This window comes from Lathyrus oleraceus, chromosome 5 (assembly GCF_024323335.1).
Source record: "Lathyrus oleraceus cultivar Zhongwan6 chromosome 5, CAAS_Psat_ZW6_1.0, whole genome shotgun sequence".
NCBI lineage: Eukaryota > Viridiplantae > Streptophyta > Magnoliopsida > Fabales > Fabaceae > Lathyrus > Lathyrus oleraceus.
This window is the reverse complement of record NC_066583.1, coordinates 49,386,075-49,408,928: the sequence shown is the minus strand read 5'-3', so window position 1 is coordinate 49,408,928 and position 22,854 is coordinate 49,386,075. Positions and strand designations below refer to the sequence as shown.

The window sequence follows — 22,854 nt, the reverse complement described above, 5'->3', positions numbered from 1 at the left end:
CCGTCTTCATGAAGAAGATGGTGGTTTCCACCGTGCCTGGCCGCACTAGGGTTTCTTCTGGTTCAGAGCGTTCATGGTACTGTTTGAGCGCTATTATCCCATGCATACCGAGTTCGATCCTATGCCAATGCGTTTGATTTTTCAATTTTTGTTTTCCTTTAAGTGAAACGGCGTCATTTTGAACGCGCCTGGTACCTCACTTCGATTCCAGCTGAGGACATTTTTCAAATTAATCCACCAATTCCTCTTCCCTCCATTTTCATCATGTATTTTGTTCATTAATTCATTTTTTTTATGTCAACTTTGAAAATTCATAACAATTTTAAAACAAATCCAAATCACCTCTAATTTTTTGCAAAATGTTCACCTTGATGTCCTTTATTTTTTGATATGGATTTCATGATTTTATCATTGCCAGAATTTTGATTGTGGACTGTTGATTGAACATATATGCAAAATGTGACATGCTTCATTCATTCTATTGTGAAATGCTCATACATTGGCCAATTGATTTGAAATTTGGTGTGATGATTCCTAACATGCTGATTGATGTTTGAGGTTTGGTTTGGTATTTTTCTCATTTTCCATCCCTGTTTTAGGTACATGATTGTTTGGTGTGACAATGTATGTCACACAATTTGATGTCCTACTTGTGCATTTTCATTTCTAGGTCAATTGAACTCTGTTGATTCTAATTTTTGGCATGATGATTGTGTTAGACATGTTGTATGCTCATAAAAATTTCCAGAATTGTTTGATTCATTTCTGTTTTGATATGGAATTTTGATTCTTGATGGCCAATTGTATGCACCTTTTGCTTGCCTTGCCATATCTTGCTCATAAAATGATGTTGCTTAATGCTTTTGGTTTGGTCCTTTTTAGGACATGTTCATGACAGAATAAATATGCTACATGTTGAGAATTGGTTGCTGTTTTGACTTTTTGCCTTACCCTTGACCCTAACCTTGGTGCTAGTGGTTTGTACTCACTTTTTAAAGCTTTGTATTTCAGGTTCAAGCTTCTAACCTTAATGATTGATGTAATCTCACTTCATGAGATGCAGACTACTTTGTGCACTAATCCTTTGTGTTGTAGGTTCATGGAATGTGGTGGAATCACTTGAATTCTTGAGCCATAAAGCTTGACTTGTGTGCATATTGAGTTGTAACACTGTTGACTGTTGGTTGTTTGTCTGAACATAGTACTGATTGTTTTGACTTTCTTACAGGTACTTTAGTCGCTCTAACTCATTGCTTGAGTTGCTTTGCTTGTGGTTGGCATACCACCTAGGTAATCCCTCTAACTCCATGTAGTCTGGAAGCCCTGTCGTTTCTGTTTGACAGGCATTTGGCTGAAGTCCTCCTTAAGAGGCAATGACTGTGTTTGTTTACTTTTGTGCCATGCACTTCAAGTCCTCCTAAGTGAAGAGGCAATTGGCAGATAGAAGGGATGTGCAATCCATCCCCTGCTATTCAGTTGAGTCTTTCATCTTGCTCGCACTACGTGCTGATGCATTTGAATAAACACCCAAGATCCTTGTATAAAGAGTCAGTCAAGTGGAGTAGAGTCCCACATTCTGGACTCCCACGTTTTCATTGATTAAAGGTCACCCAGGCCCGGGTTAAGAGCTATGAGGTCTTATCCTCATTACCTTTTCATCTGCTCACCCTGACGATCAATGTTAGTGGTTAAGAGCCCTCAGACACCCCTTCTAGTGTTGGCTTGTTTGTCGAGGTTGATATGACCCCTTGACTAAAGCCCAACCTTGTATGAGCCGCTTGTTTGAATATAGCATGTGTTGCTTGATTGCTTGTTTACTTAGCATGTTTGTTTGCTTGTGGAGTAAGATGTAAGACCAGCGATTGGCTTTCTGTTTCCCATCTGTTTTTGGAGTTGGATGTAAGCCCAGCGATCGGCATTCCATTTCCCGTTTTTGGTCTCTCTTGAGACTCGCTTGTTGTATCCCCATTGGATTGCTAGACTTCGCATAGTCCCGTTTGCATGTCAATTAAGGTAGCACGGTTCCTTCGTCTAGGACTTCCTTTCTTGCGTGAGCTTTCCTAAAACACAAACCAACTTTATCCCCTCTTAAGGACACGTTAGCTCCTTCTGCTACAGGTGAGTATGTCTCCAAAGGTCGGGCATCCGGTAGATTGCGTAGTAACGTTGTTCACATAAAAAACACAAACCAATTAGAAATAGTTTAGCCGAACTACGACAACTCTGATTCTCATGTTCAGATGAGATACGTAGGCACGAGATACGATGTCTTGTCGAGTTTGACTGACAACTAACTTTGATCCTTTTCTCTCGCCCTCGTTGCGATTGAGACCTTCCCTTTCTCTTGCACTAGTTACAATCGAGCCCATTCTTCTTCTTGTGTGTGTGCTTGGAGTCTGATGTAAGTCCAGCGATTGGAATTCGATTTCCTGTTTGGGTTTGTTTGTTCGGAGTCTGATGTAAGTCCAGCGATTGGCATTCGGTTTTCTATTTGCTTGTTTTTCCAGAGTTGGATGTAAGCCCAACGATTGGCATTCCGTTTCCTGGTGTGTGTTTGCTTTGACATCTTAGCGTCTCCGTTTATCGTGTTTGTTTGGCGTACGTTAGCCGAGCTACGAGTGCTCTGATTCTTACTTTGATTAGAGAAGATACGTATGCATATGATGCGATGTCCTAGCGAGCGCGTTCCCTATTTCCCCGAACTACGTCGACTCTGATGTTTGTTTCTGACACACTACGTAGGCCCAAGATGCGACATCCTGCCGAGTCTGCTTTCTTCCGTCCTTCCCGTGTTTCTCTCCAGTTTTGTGTAGTTTTTGAGCAGTCTTTTTAGCAACCTTTCTTCTATTCTCTTGAGCGTGGATCCCGTCGAGTACGACGGATGCGTAGGGGTGCTAATACCTTCCCCTTGCATAACCGACTCCCATACCTTGTAATCTCCGGTCGCAAGACCATTTCCTTTCCAGGTTTACTTCGAGCGTTTCCTTTCCCTCCTTTGGGATAAATAACGCACGGTGGTGGCTCTGTTTGTTTGTCTTTTCCCGCCGGTTGTTTTTCGCGTTGCGACAACATGCATTCTAGTTATTTTATTGTCATTTTGTTGTGTTATTACTGTGTTTTCCTTTGTTTTCAGGTTTTTACTTTAATCGGAGCCCCGATCGAGAAAAGGAGTGAAAAAGGGCTAAAAACCCTAAAATTCAGCATTTTGTGCTTATGGCTTACCCCATGGCGGGCGCCACAGACCAAGCCATGACGTGTCCAAGTCCAACTTCCTCAACTCCCACGTTTCCCCACTTCATCCACTAAGGCGCCCCACTTTGTGCTTGTGGCGGGCGCCATAGCCTTGTGGCGCGCGCCACAAGAAGGAAACGGTTTCCTCTATTTTCAAGTTGAAGGGCATCCAAGTCAATTCCACCTTTTTTATTTTCCTATAAATAGAAACTCGAATTCAGTTTTACAACCATCCAAACTTAGAACAGAGGCAAACTCAGAAGCAAATTTGTTTCACTTAGGCATATATTCAGTATTTTATAGTGGTAGTCGCTTCGCATTGGAGTGTTACCACAATTTTGTCATCAAGTCTGTGATAGAGTCTGTAATCGAGTTTGGAGCACTTTGGAAGGAAGTTAATCCTGCCGCCATTTTCTTTTCCGCATTGCAATTTATTCAGCCCTCCGATTGGAGCAGGTTTTCATTACTCGCCTTTACTTTATTTATTTCCCGCACTCGCCTTTACTTTATTTATTTCCTGCACTCGCCTTTACTTTATTTATTTCCCGGACTCGCCTTTACTTTATTTATTTCCTGCACTCGCCTTTACTTTATTTATTTCCCGCACTCGCCTTTACTTTATTTATTTCCTGCACTCGCCTTTACTTTATTTATTTTCCGCACTCGCCTTTACTTTGTTTATTTCCCGCACTCGCCTTTACTTTATTTATTTCCTCGCACTCGCTTTAAATTATTTATTTCCTCGCACTCGCTTTAAATTATTTAATTCTCGCACTCGCACTACTTTTATTTATTTCTCGCACTCGCACTACTTTTATTTACTTTAATGCACTTTTACTTTACCATGTCTAACTAAATCTAAAAGGTTAGAATGTAAGGATCGTAATTAAACCGATAATCCGTACGATTGTTCGTAGAAACACTTAAGGGCTATTTTAACTTTCAACTAAAGTTTTCCCGCACTTCAATTCCGTTGGGTAAGATCGAAAGCCGTCCAACGTCTTTATAAACTTAATTGTTTTTAACTATTTCAAAAACAGCGAAAGCGCTTTGTCTAGTTCATTGGGAGTTTTTAACATCAAGGAGAAAAGAGATTTTAAAACTATTTTCGGACGCGTTTATAAGTTTAGAGTCTGGTTCGTAAGAACCTTTTTTGGTTAAGAAATCCAGGTTATAATACTTTTCAACTTAGTTAAGATACTATATTTCTTAAAAATAGGTTTACTACTCTAACGCAATGGGCGCCTTTTTATAAGTGACAATAAGAGGGTTTGATTAGGGAGTACAACTCGGTTCTGAATACGCGAAAGCGACAGTTCCTGTTAAATTAGTTCTTTTCAAAGTAGGAAACATTGCCCATAAGTAGTTCTATTAGCAAGTACTTGGATTATCAACTGATTACGTGAATTACATTCGACCATGTCTTTATAAATTATATTCTATTTTCAATACTTTACTTTTCATTGCACACTACAAAAACACCTATTTTGACTGCCTTTGATAAACACCATAACAACAGATAACGATAGATTGACACTTGGTCTCTGTGGTTCGATAATCTTTTATATTACTCTGGCGCGTTCGTACACTTGCGAACACCAAGTTTAACAACGCATCAAGTTTTTGGCGCCGTTGCCGGGGACCAATTTCGTCAAATTTCATTTTCCTGTTGTTATATCGTTTAGACTTAGGTTATTTCCCGCCGGTCAATGCGAAGAACTCGTAGTACCGGAAGTTTAAGTTTAGTAAATCCTCTGGCGGAACCTGAACGTTACGCTCGTGCACGTTTATTCTTTCATAGAATTAAGAGAGCTATGGCCGAAGATCAAAACCAAAGACCTCTTAAGGACTTCGCTCAACCATCTAACGAAGAACCTAGTTCTAGTATAGTAAACCCAATCATCCCAGCCAATAATTTTGAACTTAAACCATCCTTGTTGCAATTAGTGCAACAGAGACAATTCGCGGGTCTCTCTACCGAGAACCCTAACCAACATTTAAAAATATTTCTTTAATTAGCAGATACTTTTAAAACCAATGGAGCTTCTCCTGAGGCAATACGTTTAAGATTATTCCCTTTTTCCCTCAGAGATAAAGCCCTATCATGGTTAGATTCCCTTCCACCCAATTCCATTACGACTTGGGATAACCTTAGAAGAGTTTTTCTTGCTAGATATTTTCCCCCGAGTAAGACCGCCGTTCTTCGAAACCATATAACTAGATTTACCCAAAACCAAGGAGAATCGTTGTTCGAAGCTTGGGAGAGATATAAAGAGTTATTACGAGCATGCCCACATCATGGCTTAGAAAGGACTTCATTATAACACAAAGATGACCGTCGACGCTGCCGCAGGCGGTGCTCTGATGAACAAACCTTATCCTGAAGCTAGTGCCCTCATCGAAGACATGGCTCAAAACCATCAATCATGGGGAGTCGAACGAGCGACAGTTGAGAGGAAGGAAGCCCAAGGAGGAGTGCATGAACTAAGCTCTATAGACATGATGCAAGCTAAAATGGACGCATTAGCTCTCAAAGTCGAGCACATGTACACGAACCCGAATACTGTAGCCGCAGTTTCGTCGGATTGTGAGATATGTGGAACCCAAGGACACCAATCCGCTGAATGTAGTCTATTAAACGAAACCCACTCCGAGCAAGTGAACTACACCCAAGGGAACCCATATTCAAATACTTATAACCCTGGATGGAGGAATCACCCTAACTTCTCCTATAGAAACAATAACCCAATTCAAAATAATGCACCTCCGAGACCTAGTTATCAAGCCCCTAGATCAAATCAACCTATGCAACCTGTACCACCAAAGCCGAGCCTTGAGAAAATTATGGAAAATTTTATCACCGCTCAAACCCAACAAAACAAGGAGTTCATGAACCAAAACATTCATGTTAACGAATTGATTACTCAGTTAGGAACCAAGGTTGACCAAATAGTTACTCATACCAAGATGCTTGAAACACAGATCTCTCAGGTAGCTTTAAACCAAGCCCCTCAGACTACACCTGGAGGACAATTCCCTGGACAACCTCAACAAAATCCGAGAGGACAAGCCAAAGCCATTACCCTAAGAAGTGGGAACGCTTATGATGAGCCACCAAACCCAAGATTGAGTGAACCCGAAACTTCTAAAGAATGTACCAAACCCCCGGACGAAGTAAAGGAACCAGAAGAATCTGAAAACCAGGAAGGTCGAGATAAAGGAGAAGAACCTAAAGATAAAATTTACGTACCGCCCCCGCCATATAAACCACCTATACCATATCCCCAAAGACTCAAACAAACCCAGACCAATAAACAGTACCAAAAATTTATTAACGTTATAGAAAAACTTCATGTAGAAATCCCTTTCACAGAAGCCATCACCAAAATACCTTCTTATGCAAAGTTTCTGAAAGACATCCTTACCAACAAACGTAGACTTGACGATCCGAAACCTTTGGAATGTAATGCTATTTCCGAGGACAAATTAGCAAAGAAAGATAAAGATCCTGGAAATTTCTCCATTCCTTGCCTTTTGGGTAATCATGTCATCGATAAAGCTTTTCTAGACTTAGGAGCTAGTGTGAGCTTAATGCCTATAGCAGTTTGTGAGAGGTTAAACTTAGGAGAATTACAACCCACTAAGATGTCACTTCAGTTAGCCGATAGATCTGTCAAATATCCGATAGGCATTTTAGAAGATGTCCCTGTTAGGATAGGTCAACTATTTATCCCTACTGATTTTGTCGTCATGGACATCAAAGAGGACAATGATATACCAATTCTTCTAGGTAGACCATTCTTATCGACTGCAGGAGCCATAATAGATGTCAAGAAAGGAAAGTTGACATTTGAGGTAGGTGACGAGAAAATAGAATTTATACTTTCGAAATTTCTTATGGCACCTGTGATGGGAGACTCGTGTTATGCCTTAGATATCATTGATGAATGTGTTAGAGAATTAGAACAAAAAGAAATTATAAAAACAATCAAGTTACCATCAACCCCCATAAAGGAAGATGATGACTTTAAAGAACCTTACATCGATGATAACCTTTACGAATGTTTATCCCTTACCCCAGATCCTATGCCATGCCCTAAGAAACCAACCTTAGAACTTAAGGAACTGCCTAAGAACCTGAGATATGAGTTCCTCGATGAAAAGATGAACCATCCAGTTATAGTCAGTGCTACCTTGAGCCAAGAGGAAACGAACCAACTTTTAAACGTTTTACGAAGATATCCCTCAGCCTTAGGATATAATATCTCTGACCTGAAAGGTATAAGCCCATTCGTATGCATGCATCGGATTTCGCTAGAAGAAGATTCAAAACCCTCTAGGGAGCATCAGAGAAGAATAAATCCTATAATGAGTGATGTTGTTAAGAAGGAAGTTCTTAAGTTGCTTGAGGCAGGTATAATCTACCAGATCTCGGATAGTAAGTGGGTGAGCCCTGTGCATGTAGTACCTAAAAAGGGAGGCATCACAGTCGTGCAAAACGATAAAGGCGAACATGTAGCAAAATGTTTAGAAGGAGGATGGCGGATGTGTATAGATTATAGAAAATTAAATAAAGCAACTAGGAAGGATCATTTCCCTTTACCATTTATAGACCAGATATTGGACCGTCTAGCTAGACACTCTTACTTCTGTTATTTAGATGGGTACTCTGGATTCTTCCAAATACCTATTCACCCCGAAGATCAAGAAAAAACTACTTTTACATGCCCCTATGGAACCTTTGCCTACAGACGAATGCCTTTCGGCCTCTGTAACGCCCCAGCTACTTTCCAACGCTGCATGATGTCAATCTTTGCAAATTACCTTGATGGTATCATGGAAGTGTTTATGGACGATTTCTCGGTTTGCGGATTCGATTTCCACAATTGCCTTGCTAACCTTGAGAAAATCCTGGAGATGCGTGGAGGTAAACCTCGTGCTAAATTGGGAAAAATGTCATTTCATGGTGACCGAAGGAATAGTTTTAGGACATATAGTTTCCGAAAAAGGTATAGAGGTAGATAAAGCTAAAATAGAAGTTATAGAAAACCTAAAACCACCAAAAATAATCAGAGAAGTCCGAAGCTTTCTTGCACACGCTGGATTCTACCGGCGTTTTATTAAGGACTTCTCCAAAATAACTAAACCGTTAACCGGACTTTTAATGAAAGATGCTGAATTCATTTTCGACGAAAAATGTAATGACACATTTAATCTCTTAAAGCAAGCATTAATCTCTGCACCTATTATGAAACCGCCCGATTGGTCGGAACCTTTTGAGATAATGTGCGATGCTATTGATTATGCAGTTGGAGCCGTTCTAGGACAAAGGAAAGATAAAAAATTACAGGCCATTTATTATACCAGTAGAACCCTAGATGCTGCCCAACTTAACTACGCAACAACTGAAAAAGAATTACTCGCTGTAATTTTCGCTATAGACAAATTTAGATCTTATCTAGTAGGAGCAAAAATTATTGTTTACATCGATCATGCTGCCATTCGTTACCTATTAAGTAAAAAAGATGCCAAGCCCAGGTTACTCCGATGGATTCTGTAACACCCTTCTAAAATACCCCAAAAATAAATTATAACATCAAAACATAAATCAGAGTAAATATGCCACTAAGGGTGTCACACTTGACACTTCACACCATGTTCCAAAATATCTGGTCATACTCATTTATTTATCAAAATAAACATTTGCATAATACGCAGCGGATACAAACTAACAACAACATGCAAACCATGTGACACATTACAGGTAAGATCATTCAACAACCAATAATGAAAATAAGGTAAAACATCCCGTCCCGATGTTACATCTACCAGAGCATGACCCACTAAGGAACTACACTAGACCCCAAGGATTAGCTTCTACTCAATCACTGCTCGTTACCTGAAAAATAGTTGTAAGGGTGAGTTCCTCAATCGATATAATAAGCATTATAAAATATCATGTAATGCTAAGTAATTTAACATATATCATCACCCTAATCAGATCACACATATTCAGCAACGGCAATATCAACTCATAATCATCATCATCACCATACTCAAACTCAACACAATCATAAAACACACGTATAATATTGGAATACATCCATTCATATTATACGCCATACATACATATATTATGCAATGAGACTCCATGCATGCGGTACCGACTATTCGTGAACATATAGTTCAACCTCACCGATCAAATCCAGATACGGCTACCAAGCTCACTAGTCCCACTCATTTGAGACCTAGTGACTCACTCACTAATTCCTCACCATGGGAATTAGCTACCACCCCAAGGGCTATGATATGCACGCTAATCACCTAGCATGCAAACATCAACAACAATCCACAATACTAACTCACTAATTCCTCACCATGGGAATTAGCTACCACCATAAAGGCCACAATATGCAAGCTAAATCACTTAGTCATGCAAACATCAACAATCATCCACAATGGACATATGCTCACACTCTAAGCCATAAACAGTCCATTCATAATTTCATACATGATAGATACATTCACAACATTATGCATATCATCATACATCATCAACATATTCACCACATAATCATATCATGTCATACCACATAGTCAATCACAGCATTAACACACTCTACTAATACCTATACTACTCAAAACAACGGGAAATGATCCCTACTCTATCATACATCAGCTAAATTACATTACTCAGCTGAACAACCAAAAACTGCACAACAACAGCACAGAAAAATCACAATCCTGCCCATACGCGTATTGCCTAGTCCCATACGCGTATGGCCCATTTCTCAGCCAATCCCATACGCGTACCACCTATCTCATACGCGTATGCTACGCGTACCACTTCCCCATACGCGTACCAACAGAGGCCAAACCACGTTCAAAACATCATCTTCCTCATCCATACGCGTATTGCCTAGTGCCATACGCGTACCAGACCATCTCATACGCGTATTGCCTAGTGCCATACGCGTATGACCAGAAACCAGATTTCCAGATCTGCTATGGTTTTCTCTGCTACGAGATTCCTCAGATCCAACCTCCCACAGTCCGATTTTACACAATAATCGTTCATATCATCTAACACGAATCATACCCTATTCGATTTCGCCAATTCTAACATTATTCCATCTAATTCTTACGAATTTCTTCAATTAAACCCATATTTCGTTCATCCAATATTTTCACAAATTTCAGCATACATCATTCTAATCAGAGTCAAAACAATGGTTTATCACTACCCACTACATGTTATCCCATAATACCCATTGATCGACGATAAACCCCCCTTACCTGAGTTAATCCGGCAGCCCTTCAGCTTCAAGCTCTTCCTCTCTTCAACCCTTGTTCTCTGGCTCTTTTTCCACTTTTCTGTCTCTTTTCCTTTTCACGTGAAAATAACCCTTTTACCAAATAGGACCTTTTCTAATTCCAACTTTTATTCCAATAATAATAATAATAAAATAATCCAATAATAATAATTCCAATAAAAATATTCCAATTATTTAATTAAATTAATAAATATATTATTAACTTAAATTAAATAATTATCTTATTTTATCGGGGTGTTACAACTCTCCCCCACTAAAAGAGTTTTCGTCCTCGAAAACATACCTCAAGCGAATAACTCCGGATACGACTCCTTCATCTGGCTCTCAAGTTCCCAAGTCACATTGCCACCTGCTGGTCCTCCCCAAGCTACCTTTACCAAAGCAATCTCTTTACCCCGCAACTGCTTCAACCCTTGATCCTCGATCCTCATAGGTGATGTTTCAACAGTCAGGTTATCTCTCACCTGTACATCATCTATTTGGACCACATGCGACGGATCAGGAATGTACCTCCTCAACTGAGACACATGAAAAACCTCATGCAAATTCGCAAGTGACGGCGGTAAAGCGATACGATAGGCTACCTCCCCTATCCTTTCCAAAATCTGATAAGGACCAATAAATCGAGGTGTCAACTTCTTCGACTTCAAAGCTCGACCAACCCCAGTTATCGGAGTAACACGAAGAAACACATGATCTCCCTCTTGGAACTCAAGTGCCTTCCTCCTCTTGTCGTGATAACTCTTCTGACGACTCTGAGCAATTCTCATCTTCTCCTGAATCATCTTAATCTTTTTCGTAGTTTGTTGAACAATCTCCGGTCCAACCACAACACTCTCACCGGACTCATACCAACATAAAGGCGTCCGACATCTCCTACCATACAAAGCTTCAAACGGTGCCATACCAATGTTCGAATGAAAACTATTGTTGTAGGTAAACTCAATCAAAGGAAAATAACAATCCCAAGCACCTCCCTTTTCCAAAACACAAGCTCTCAAAAGATCTTCCAATGACTGAACCGTCCTCTCAGTCTGACCATCAGTCTGCGGATGATATGCAGAACTCAATCTCAGCTTAGTTCCCAAAGCTCTCTGCAAACCTTCCCAGAACTTCGATGTAAATCTAGGATCTCTGTCCGAAACAATACTCGACGGAATACCATGCAAACTTACAATTTTCTCAATATACAACTCAGCTAATCTCTCTAACGGATAATCCATTCTGATCGGAATGAAATGAGCCGATTTTGTCAATCTGTCAACAATCACCCAAATAGCTTCAAAATTCTTAATTGTCCTCGGTAAACCAGAAACAAAATCCATACTGATACTATCCCACTTCCACTCTGGAATAACCAACGGTTGCATTAGCCCAGACGGCTTCTGATGCTCAATCTTTGACTTCTGACAAGTCAAACAAGAATAAACAAAACTCGCAATTTCTCTTTTCATTCCCGGCCACCAAAATAACTTTTTCAAATCATGATACATCTTCGTAGCTCCAGGATGAATACTCAGGCCACTACGATGTCCTTCCTCAAGAATACTCTTCTTAAGTTCGGTAACATTCGGAATACACACCCGATTACCAAATTTCAAAACACCATTCTCATCAACTCTGAATTCACCACCTTGACCTTGATTCACTAGAGTCAACTTGTCAACCAAAAGCACATCGGATTTCTGACCCTCTCTAATCTCATCCAGAATACCACTCGTTAACTTCAACATTCCCAATTTAACACTATTGTGAGTACTCTCACACACTAAACTCAAGTCTCTAAACTGCTCAATTAAATCCAATTCCTTAACCATTAACATAGACATATGCAGTGATTTCCGACTCAATGCATCAGCCACTACGTTTGCTTTACCCGGATGGTAATTCAAACCAAAGTCATAATCCTTCAGAAACTCTAACCATCTCCTCTGTCTCATATTCAGCTCTTTCTGATCAAACAAATACTTTAAACTTTTATGGTCACTGAAAACCTCAAATCTTGACCCGTACAAGTAATGCCTCCATAACTTCAGAACCAATACCACAGCTGCCAACTCTAAATCGTGTGTCGGATAGTTCCTCTCATGAACCCTCAGCTGTCTCGAAGCATAAGCTACAACCTGCTTATTCTGCATCAAAACACCACCCAAACCCAACAATGAAGCATCACAGTAAACCTCAAATGGTTCCGATGGACTCGGTAATATCAGAATAGGAGCAGTAGTTAACCTTCTCTTTAACTCTTGGAAACCTTCTTCACATCTTGAGTCCCAAACAAACGCTTCCCCTTTCTAGTCAACATCGTCAACGGTAACGCCAACTTAGAAAATCCCTCAATGAACTTCCTATAATATCCTGCAAGTCCAAGAAAACTCCTTATCTCAGAAACTGACTTCGGAGCTTCCCACTTAGATACCGCTTCTATCTTAGAAGGATCAACAGCAACACCACCTCTTGAAATCACATGACCAAGGAAACTAACCTCTTCTAACCAAAATTCACACTTGGATAGTTTAGCAAATAACTTCTTTTCGCGTAGAACTCCTAAAACCACTCTCAAATGTTCAGCATGCTCTTCTTCAGATTTCGAATACACCAAAATATCATCAATAAACACCACAACAAACTGATCTAGGTACGGATGGAAAATCCTATTCATATACTCCATAAATACTCCAGGCGCATTAGTCACACCAAAAGGCATTACAGAATACTCATAATGTCCATACCTTGTTCTAAAAGCAGTCTTCTGAATATCCTCAGTTTTCACACGTATCTGATGATAACCCGATCTCAAATCTATTTTGCTGAACACACTCGCACCAACCAACTGATCCATCAAATCATCAATCCTCGGCAAAGGATACCGATTCTTGATCGTCACTTTGTTCAGTTGCCTGTAGTCCACACACAACCTCATAGTACCTTCTTTCTTCTTAACCAATAACACTGGTGCACCCCACGGTGACACACTCGGACGAATAAATTTCTTATCCAACAGATCTTCCAGCTGACTCTTCAATTCAGTTAACTCAACAGCAGGCATACGGTACGGAGCCATCGACATCGGCCTAGTACCAGGTACCAATTCAATCGAGAACTCAACTTCACGCTCTGGCGGTAATTCATTCACTTCTTCAGGAAACACATCAGGAAAATCACACACCACGGCTAGATCACAAATCGCCAATTTATCTTTAGCCTCCAAAGTCGCTAACAGCATAAACAACTCTGCTTCATCTACTACTGCCTCATTCACCTGCCTTGCTGATAGAAACAAACTCTTTTCTTCCTCAATCTCAGGAAAGATCACAGTCTTATCAAAACAGTTGATATAAACTCGGTTACACACCAACCAGTTCATACCCAGAATAACATCAATCTGTACTAGTGGAAGACACACGAGGTCTATCCCAAAGTCTCTACCAAAAATACTCAAAGGACAATTTAAACAAACTGAAGTAGTAGTCGCTGAACCCTTCGCAGGAGTATCAATCACCATACTTCCATGCATCTCAGATATCTCTAACTTAAGTTTCACAGCACAATCCAAAGATATAAAGGAATGAGTCGCACCTGTGTCAATAATAGCTACAAGAGGAAAGCCATTAATATAACACGTACCTCGGATCAAACGATCATCTGCAGAAGTCTCAGAACCCGATAAAGCAAAGACCTTGCCTCCGGACTGGTTCTCTCTCTTCGGCTTAGGACACTGTGGACTGATATGACCCACTTCTCCACAGTTGAAACAAGTCACAGTCTTCAACCGACACTCTGCATCCAAGTGCCCACCTTTTCCACACTTAAAACACTTCTTCTCATTACTGGTACACTCATGGATACGATGTCCAGCCTGACCACATCTGTAACACTTAGCAGGGGCACTGGAGTCTCCCCCACTAGGCCTCTTCATCCCACTCTGTCTCTAGAAACCTTTGCCAGCTGCATACGGTTTCCCACGATCATTCTGATTCTTGCCTTTCCTATCAACCCTCTGCTGATAGCTCTCCGTTCTGGCTTTGGTATCCTGTTCAAAAATTCGGCAACAGTCAACCAAATCAGAAAACACTCTAATCCGTTGATACCCAATAGCCTGCTTGATCTCGGGACGTAACCCGTTCTCAAACTTCACACATTTCGAGAATTCCCCAGTAGCCTCATCATAGGGAGTGTAATACTTCGACAGCTCTGTGAACTTAGCAGCATACTCAGTAACAGACCGATTGCCCTGCTTCAATTCTAAGAACTCTATCTCTTTCTTTCCTCTAACATCCTCTGGAAAATACTTCCTCAGGAATCTCTCTCTGAACACAGCCCAAGTGATCTCAGCATTCCCAGCAGATTCCAACTCAGTGCGGGTAGCAACCCACCAATCATCTGCTTCTTCTGACATCATATGTGTACCGAACCTGACCTTCTGGTTCTCGGCACACTCAGTCACTCGGAAGATTCTCTCGATCTCCTTCAACCACTTCTGAGCACCATCTGGATCGTATGCTCCCTTGAACATTGGAGGATTGTTCTTCTGGAACTCACTCAGTTGACGAGCAGCTCCCAGTCCCACAACATTCGGATTCCCTCCAAGTACTCCAGCTAGCATACCCAGAGCCTCACCAATCGCAGCATCATCTCTACCTCTTCCAGCCATCTCTATTCTGAAAACCCAACAAGCTAAACAATAAGTACTGATAGGGTTACACAACACCTATCCCGTACAGGGGAACAGAATAATTACGACTCAACTCGACCGACTATGCTCTAATACCACTAATGTAACACCCTTCTAAAATACCCCAAAAATAAATTATAACATCAAAACATAAATCAGAGTAAATATGCCACTAAGGGTGTCACACTTGACACTTCACACCATGTTCCAAAATATCTGGTCATACTCATTTATTTATCAAAATAAACATTTGCATAATACGCAGCGGATACAAACTAACAACAACATGCAAACCATGTGACACATTACAGGTAAGATCATTCAACAACCAATAATGAAAATAAGGTAAAACATCCCGTCCCGATGTTACATCTACCAGAGCATGACCCACTAAGGAACTACACTAGACCCCAAGGACTAGCTTCTACTCAATCACTGCTCGTTACCTGAAAAATAGTTGTAAGGGTGAGTTCCTCAATCGATATAATAAGCATTATAAAATATCATGTAATGCTAAGTAATTTAACATATATCATCACCCTAATCAGATCACACATATTCAGCAACGGCAATATCAACTCATAATCATCATCATCACCATACTCAAACTCAACACAATCATAAAACACACGTATAATATTGGAATACATCCATTCATATTATACGCCATACATACATATATTATGCAATGAGACTCCATGCATGCGGTACCGACTATTCGTGAACATATAGTTCAACCTCACCGATCAAATCCAGATACGGCTACCAAGCTCACTAGTCCCACTCATTTGAGACCTAGTGACTCACTCACTAATTCCTCACCATGGGAATTAGCTACCACCCCAAGGGCTATGATATGCACGCTAATCACCTAGCATGCAAACATCAACAACAATCCACAATACTAACTCACTAATTCCTCACCATGGGAATTAGCTACCACCATAAAGGCCACAATATGCAAGCTAAATCACTTAGTCATGCAAACATCAACAATCATCCACAATGGACATATGCTCACACTCTAAGCCATAAACAGTCCATTCATAATTTCATACATGATAGATACATTCACAACATTATGCATATCATCATACATCATCAACATATTCACCACATAATCATATCATGTCATACCACATAGTCAATCACAGCATTAGCACACTCTACTAATACCTATACTACTCAAAACAACGGGAAATGATCCCTACTCTATCATACATCAGCTAAATTACATTACTCAGCTGAACAACCAAAAACTGCACAACAACAGCACAGAAAAATCACAATCCTGCCCATACGCGTATTGCCTAGTCCCATACGCGTATGGCCCATTTCTCAGCCAATCCCATACGCGTACCACCTATCTCATACGCGTATGCTACGCGTACCACTTCCCCATACGCGTACCAACAGAGGCCAAAACACGTTCAAAACATCATCTTCCTCATCCATACGCGTATTGCCTAGTGCCATACGCGTACCAGACCATCTCATACGCGTATTGCCTAGTGCCATACGCGTATGACCAGAAACCAGATTTCCAGATCTGCTATGGTTTTCTCTGCTACGAGATTCCTCAGATCCAACCTCCCACAGTCCGATTTTACACAGTAATCGTTCATATCATCTAACACGAATCATACCCTATTCGATTTCGCCAATTCTAACATTATTCCATCTAATTCTTACGAATTTCTTCAATTAAACCCATATTTCGTTCATCCAATATTTTCACAAATTTCAGCATACATCATTCTAATCAGAGTCAAAACAATGGTTTATCACTACCCACTACATGTTATCCCATAATACCCATTGATCGACGATAAACCCCCCTTACCTGAGTTAATCCGGCAGCCCTTCAGCTTCAAGCTCTTCCTCTCTTCAACCCTTGTTCTCTGGCTCTTTTTCCACTTTTCTGTCTCTTTTCCTTTTCACGTGAAAATAACCCTTTTACCAAATAGGACCTTTTCTAATTCCAACTTTTATTCCAATAATAATAATAATAAAATAATCCAATAATAATAATTCCAATAAAAATATTCCAATTATTTAATTAAATTAATAAATATATTATTAACTTAAATTAAATAATTATCTTATTTTATCGGGGTGTTACAGATTCTATTACTACAAGAGTTTGATTTAGACATAAGAGATAAAAAAAGGCACTGAAAATGCAGTAGCCGATCACCTTTCTAGGCTAGAACATCTAAAACCTGAACTAGTACCTATAAATGATGATTTCTCCTATGATAGACTGATCGCTAAAGTAGAAACCATTGAAGACAATAACCTAGACCTTTATGAGTTTTCCCAAAATTCCTTAGCAATAAATAACGTACCATGGTATGCAGATTTTGTTAATTACCTAGCTGCTGATATAGTACCCCCTGATCTTGACTACCACCGCAAGAAGAAATTCTTCCACGATGTGAGAAACTTCTACTGGGACGAACCGCTCCTTTTCAAAAGGGGTAAAGATGGCATTTTTCTCCGTTGCATTCTAGAAGAAGATGTAAATAATATTATCGAGCATTGTCATTCTGCATCTTATGGTGGACATGCGAGCACCTCTAAGACATACGCCAAGATTCTTCAAGCTGGCCTATTCTGGCCTACCATGTGGCGTGATGTCTATGCTTTCATTGTCAAATGTGATAGATGCCAACGCACTGGAAACATTTCAAAACGTGATGAGATGCCTCTAAGAAACATTCAGGAAGTAGAACTCTTTGACGTATGGGGTATAAATTTCATGGGACCTTTTCCACCATCCTTAGGAAATAGGTATATCTTAGTAGTTGTAGATTATGTGTCTAAGTGGATTGAAGCTATAGCCGCACCCACAAACGACACTAGGGTAGTAATCAAATTATTTAAAAACTATATATTCCCTAGATTTGGAACACCACGTTTAGTCATAAGCGATGGAGGATCACACTTTATATCGAGAATATTTGACAAAATTTTAACTCTGAATAAGGCGGGACCGATATCTTTTGGTGGATTGATTACGTCTATTGCTCGGGCACTTAACCTGAACAATGAGATGGCTACCCTAAACCCCTTACCTCCTCGCACAATTAACTTAAAATTTTTGAGAGACATGAAATTGTGTCGCTCAAGGAGAGAAGGAGGTTATACACTTATGGTTCATGGTGTAGTCGTCCCATCTGTTATTCTACCTTGCACTAGACGTACCGGTATACTTGATGAGAGGAATTGGACCTACGATTTAGATGCTTCACCTGTTTTGGGTCCTCTTCCTCCTAACATTCCTGATGAGGCGGGACCAGACACTGATGATGAATATGATCGGAGAGAGAGATCTATCGTACCACATGTGTCCCCCCATCATCATCCACCACCATACACCGCACCATCTTCTTCTTCTGCAGATACCACTCCTGGATTCTATAATACATAGGAGATGTGGCGAGACCACATGGCTAGAGAGCAGAGGCGTGATGACCTACTCTCTACCATCCAGCAACAAATGGCGGACAACATGAGCTTTATGCAAGAGTCGCAGCGGATGACAGACAGGTCCTACGACACTGTTCTACAGTCCCTGCAAGTGATTACAAATACGCAAGCCCGTCAGCAACAATACAACCAGCGACACCAGGCACTCATCGAAGCTACTCAAGGTTCCATTCTAGGTAACCTTCGAGATGTGAGGACCGCTCAAGATGCCCTGCAGGCGAGGATGGATCAGAGAGACCGTCGTCATTCCCGATCCCGTCGTCCACCTCAGGATGGCGAGGTCACTAGTGGTCAGCAATAGGGTTGCCAAGTAACCCCTCCTTATCTTATTTCGAAACATTGGGGACAATGTTCGATTTAAGTGTGGGAGGAGCATTTATCGTTTTCCTTTTATCTTCGGTTTTATTTGCTGTTTTTAGATTATTTATTTCCTTTTAGTTGTTTAATTTCCCTCTTAGTTATTTAATTTCCTTTTTAGTATAATGCATGAGTCTGACGAGTCACCGAATATAGTAAATCTTTAGTACAATCTAGTCTCCCCATACCTTTAGCCCCACCAAAAAAATTTTGCAAAAGAAAATAGTGTTATTCCGAAAGTTTTCAGGTTTTTAAGACATATTTTGAGTAAGGATGCGGTGACTTGGGAGAACTTTGCGAAACATCAGTATTATTTTAGCACCATAGACTTCGTAAATATAGGAATCATTCCCGAAACCCCATATACCATGGCCTTAATCATCATTTTCGTATAAGTCCTTAGTAGTTTATCTCAGCAATCAGCTCCGGCCTACGCATCCTCTACGTAGGGGACCGATGCAAATAAGTGAATGATCCAGAAAAACGAAAAAATAAAGAAAGCAAAAAGGCAACTCCGGTATAGGTGACCCTCACAAGTCATTTAAACCAAAGGATTGTAAAAAAAAATTGCTAGAAAAAGAAAAAGAAAAAGAAAGAAACTCACCCACTGTTGGTTGGTTCAGAGGTATCTGGCACTGAACTCGGTAGGGCGGATTACGATCCGATCCCCCACAACTACAGTTGGGTCCAATAAAAGGGTTTACACATGTTTATGTGCCAGGAAACCCATGCTCAGATCATAATCACTAACAGGCCACTCTACTATGAAGCATGTACGGATAACAGGCTTAATGTGATTGCGCCTGGATGAAAAGGACACAAAAAGAGATGAAGAGCCAGGCCTAGGTATTGTGGGATAATATGGGTTGGTTAATATAGGAATGAAGTTTATGTCCGTATTTGCGGATTAATGTTATCATGATACCCTTAGTTCACTCACTTAGTACCTATCACTGCATCCTGACTTGAACTTAGAATTTTCACCTGAAGCACTCGTTTGCACCAGACTTTGTTTTATGAGCTTTTCAATGTTTTGCTTGAGGACAAGCAAAGGTTTAAGTGTGGGAGAGTTTGATCACACTAAAATTTACGTATTTCCGACTCCAATTTCACATGCATTCTAGTTATTTTATTGTCATTTTGTTGTTCCGACCCTAAAATTCAGCATTTTGTGCTTATGGCTTACCCCATGGCGGGCGCCACAGACCAAGCCATGACGTGTCCAAGTCCAACTTCCTCAACTCCCACGTTTCCCCACTTCATCCATTAAGGCGCCCCACTTTGTGCTTGTGGCGGGCGCCATAGCCTTGTGGCGGGCGCCACAAGAAGGAAACGGTTTCCTCTATTTTCAAGTTGAAGGGCATCCAAGTCAATTCCACCTTTTTTATTTTCCTATAAATAGAAACGCGAATTGAGTTTTACAACCATCCAAACTTAGAACAGAGGCAAACTCAGAAGCAAATTTGTTTCACTTAGGCATATATTCAGTATTTTATAGTGGTAGTCGCTTCGCATTGGAGTGTTACCACAATTGTGTCATCAAGTCTGTGATAGAGTATGTAATCGAGTTTGGAGCACTTTGGAAGGAAATTAATCCTGCCGCCATTTTCTTTTCCGCATTGCAATTTATTCAGCCCTCCGATTGGAGCAGGTTTTCATTACTCGCCTTTACTTTATTTATTTCCCGCACTCACCTTTACTTTATTTATTTCCTGCACTCGCCTTTACTTTATTTATTTCCCGCACTCGCCTTTACTTTATTTATTTCCTGCACTCGCCTTTACTTTATTTATTTCCCGTACTCGCCTTTACTTTATTTATTTCCTGCACTCGCCTTTACTTTATTTATTTCCCGCACTCGCCTTTACTTTGTTTATTTCCCGCACTCGCCTTTACTTTATTTATTTCCTCGCACTCGCTTTAAATTATTTATTTCCTCGCACTCGCTTTAAATTATTTAATTCTCGCACTCGCACTACTTTTATTTATTTCTCGCACTCGCACTACTTTTATTTACTTTAATGCACTTTTACTTTACCATGTCTAACTAAATCTAAAAGGTTAGAATGTAAGGATCGTAATTAAACCGATAATACGTACGATTGTTCGTAGAAACACTTAAGGGCTATTTTAACTTTCAACTTAAGTTTTCCCGCACTTCAATTCCGCTGGGTAAGATCGAAAGCCGTCCAACGTCTTTATAAACTTAATTGTTTTTAACTATTTCAAAAACAGCGAAAGCGCTTTGTCTAGTTCATTAGAAGTTTATAACATCAAGGAGAAAAGAGATTTTAAAACTATTTTCGGACGCATTTATAAGTTTAGTATCTGGTTCGTAAGAACCTTTTTTGGTTAAGAAATCCAGGTTATAATACTTTTCAACTTAGTTAAGATACTATATTTCTTAAAAATAGGTTTACTACTCTAACGCAATGCGCGCCTTTTTATAAGTGACAATAAGAGGGTTTGATTAGGGAGTACAACTCGGTTCTGAATACGCGAAAGCGACAGTTCCTGTTAAATTAGTTCTTTTCAAAGTAGGAAACATTGCCCATAAGTAGTTCTATTAGTAAGTACTTGGATTATCAACTGATTACGTGAATTACATTCGACCCTGTCTTTATAAATTATATTCTATTTTCAATACTTTACTTTTCATTGCACACTACAAAAACACCTATTTTGACTGCCTTTGATAAACACCATAACAACAGATAACGATAGATTGACACTTGGTCTCTGTGGTTCGATAATCTTTTATATTACTCTGACGCGTTCCTACACTTGCGAACACCAAGTTTAACAACGCATCAACAACTCGTATCCTAACAGTCGGGAAAGGGAATAGAAGACTCTAGACCACTTTCTTTTTCATCCTTAATTATAGGAAAGGTTTGATAATGGTTAAGGTGTTTTGGACGGATGACGAATACTCGGATAATCGAGTAAGACAACTCGTATCCTAATAATCGGAAAAGGAATAGAAGACTCTAGACCACTTTCTGTTTTATCTGAATATTTATGAAAACATGGTTGTATAGGGTTGACGTATTTTAGAATGAACGACAAGTACTTGAATGACTGAGTAAAACAACTCATATCCAAGCATTTGAGAAGAGGAGTTGAAAGCTCAAAACCACCTCCTTTTTTGTATAGTTTGTTAAGAAAATGATTTGATTAAGTTGTATGTTTGTGGAAAAATGACAATTGTTCGACTGACCGAGTAAGAGAACTCGTATTCGACCAACTGAGGAGTGAAGTTGAAAACTCAAAGTCAACTCCCTTTTCATTTAGCTTACTGTGAAAATATTTTGATTTAATCGGGGTTTGGAGATTTGTAGAGGAACGACAATTACTTGACTAACTAAGTAAGAGAACTTGTATTCAAATAGTCGAGGAGAAAAATTGAAGACTCAAAGTCATCTCCCTTTTTATTTCTTAATGTAAAAGGATTTGATTTATTTGTTTTTAAGGGGACTAGAAATGATGATTATTCGATTAATCGAGTAAAAGAGTTCGTGCTTAAATAATCGAGGAGAGGAGTTGAAAACTCAAGACCATTTCCTCTTTTATTCCTAAGTGAAATAACGTTTAATTGTGACCAGGTATTTTAATTCTTAATAAAGAATACTCGATGTTAGATCGATGTTTTAAATTTGTATTTTGTGAATGAATTGAATTTATTTAGTGAATAGTTCATCTAATCGATTAATTAAAGTCGAATAGGTCTCATTGTAAGAAGGCCCAAGAGTAAGCCACGTGAGG

The 22,854-nt window shown here is 39.8% G+C and overlaps 1 non-coding gene across 1 annotated transcript; it reads right to left on the bottom strand.

Annotated features, from left to right (window-relative positions):
- Positions 1-5,429: 5,429 nt before the first annotated feature.
- Positions 5,430-5,536, bottom strand: LOC127088422 (small nucleolar RNA R71). The gene has a single exon (XR_007790259.1). It is a non-coding gene; the product is annotated as a small nucleolar RNA R71 (small nucleolar RNA).
- Between the last annotated feature and the right edge of the window lie 17,318 nt (positions 5,537-22,854).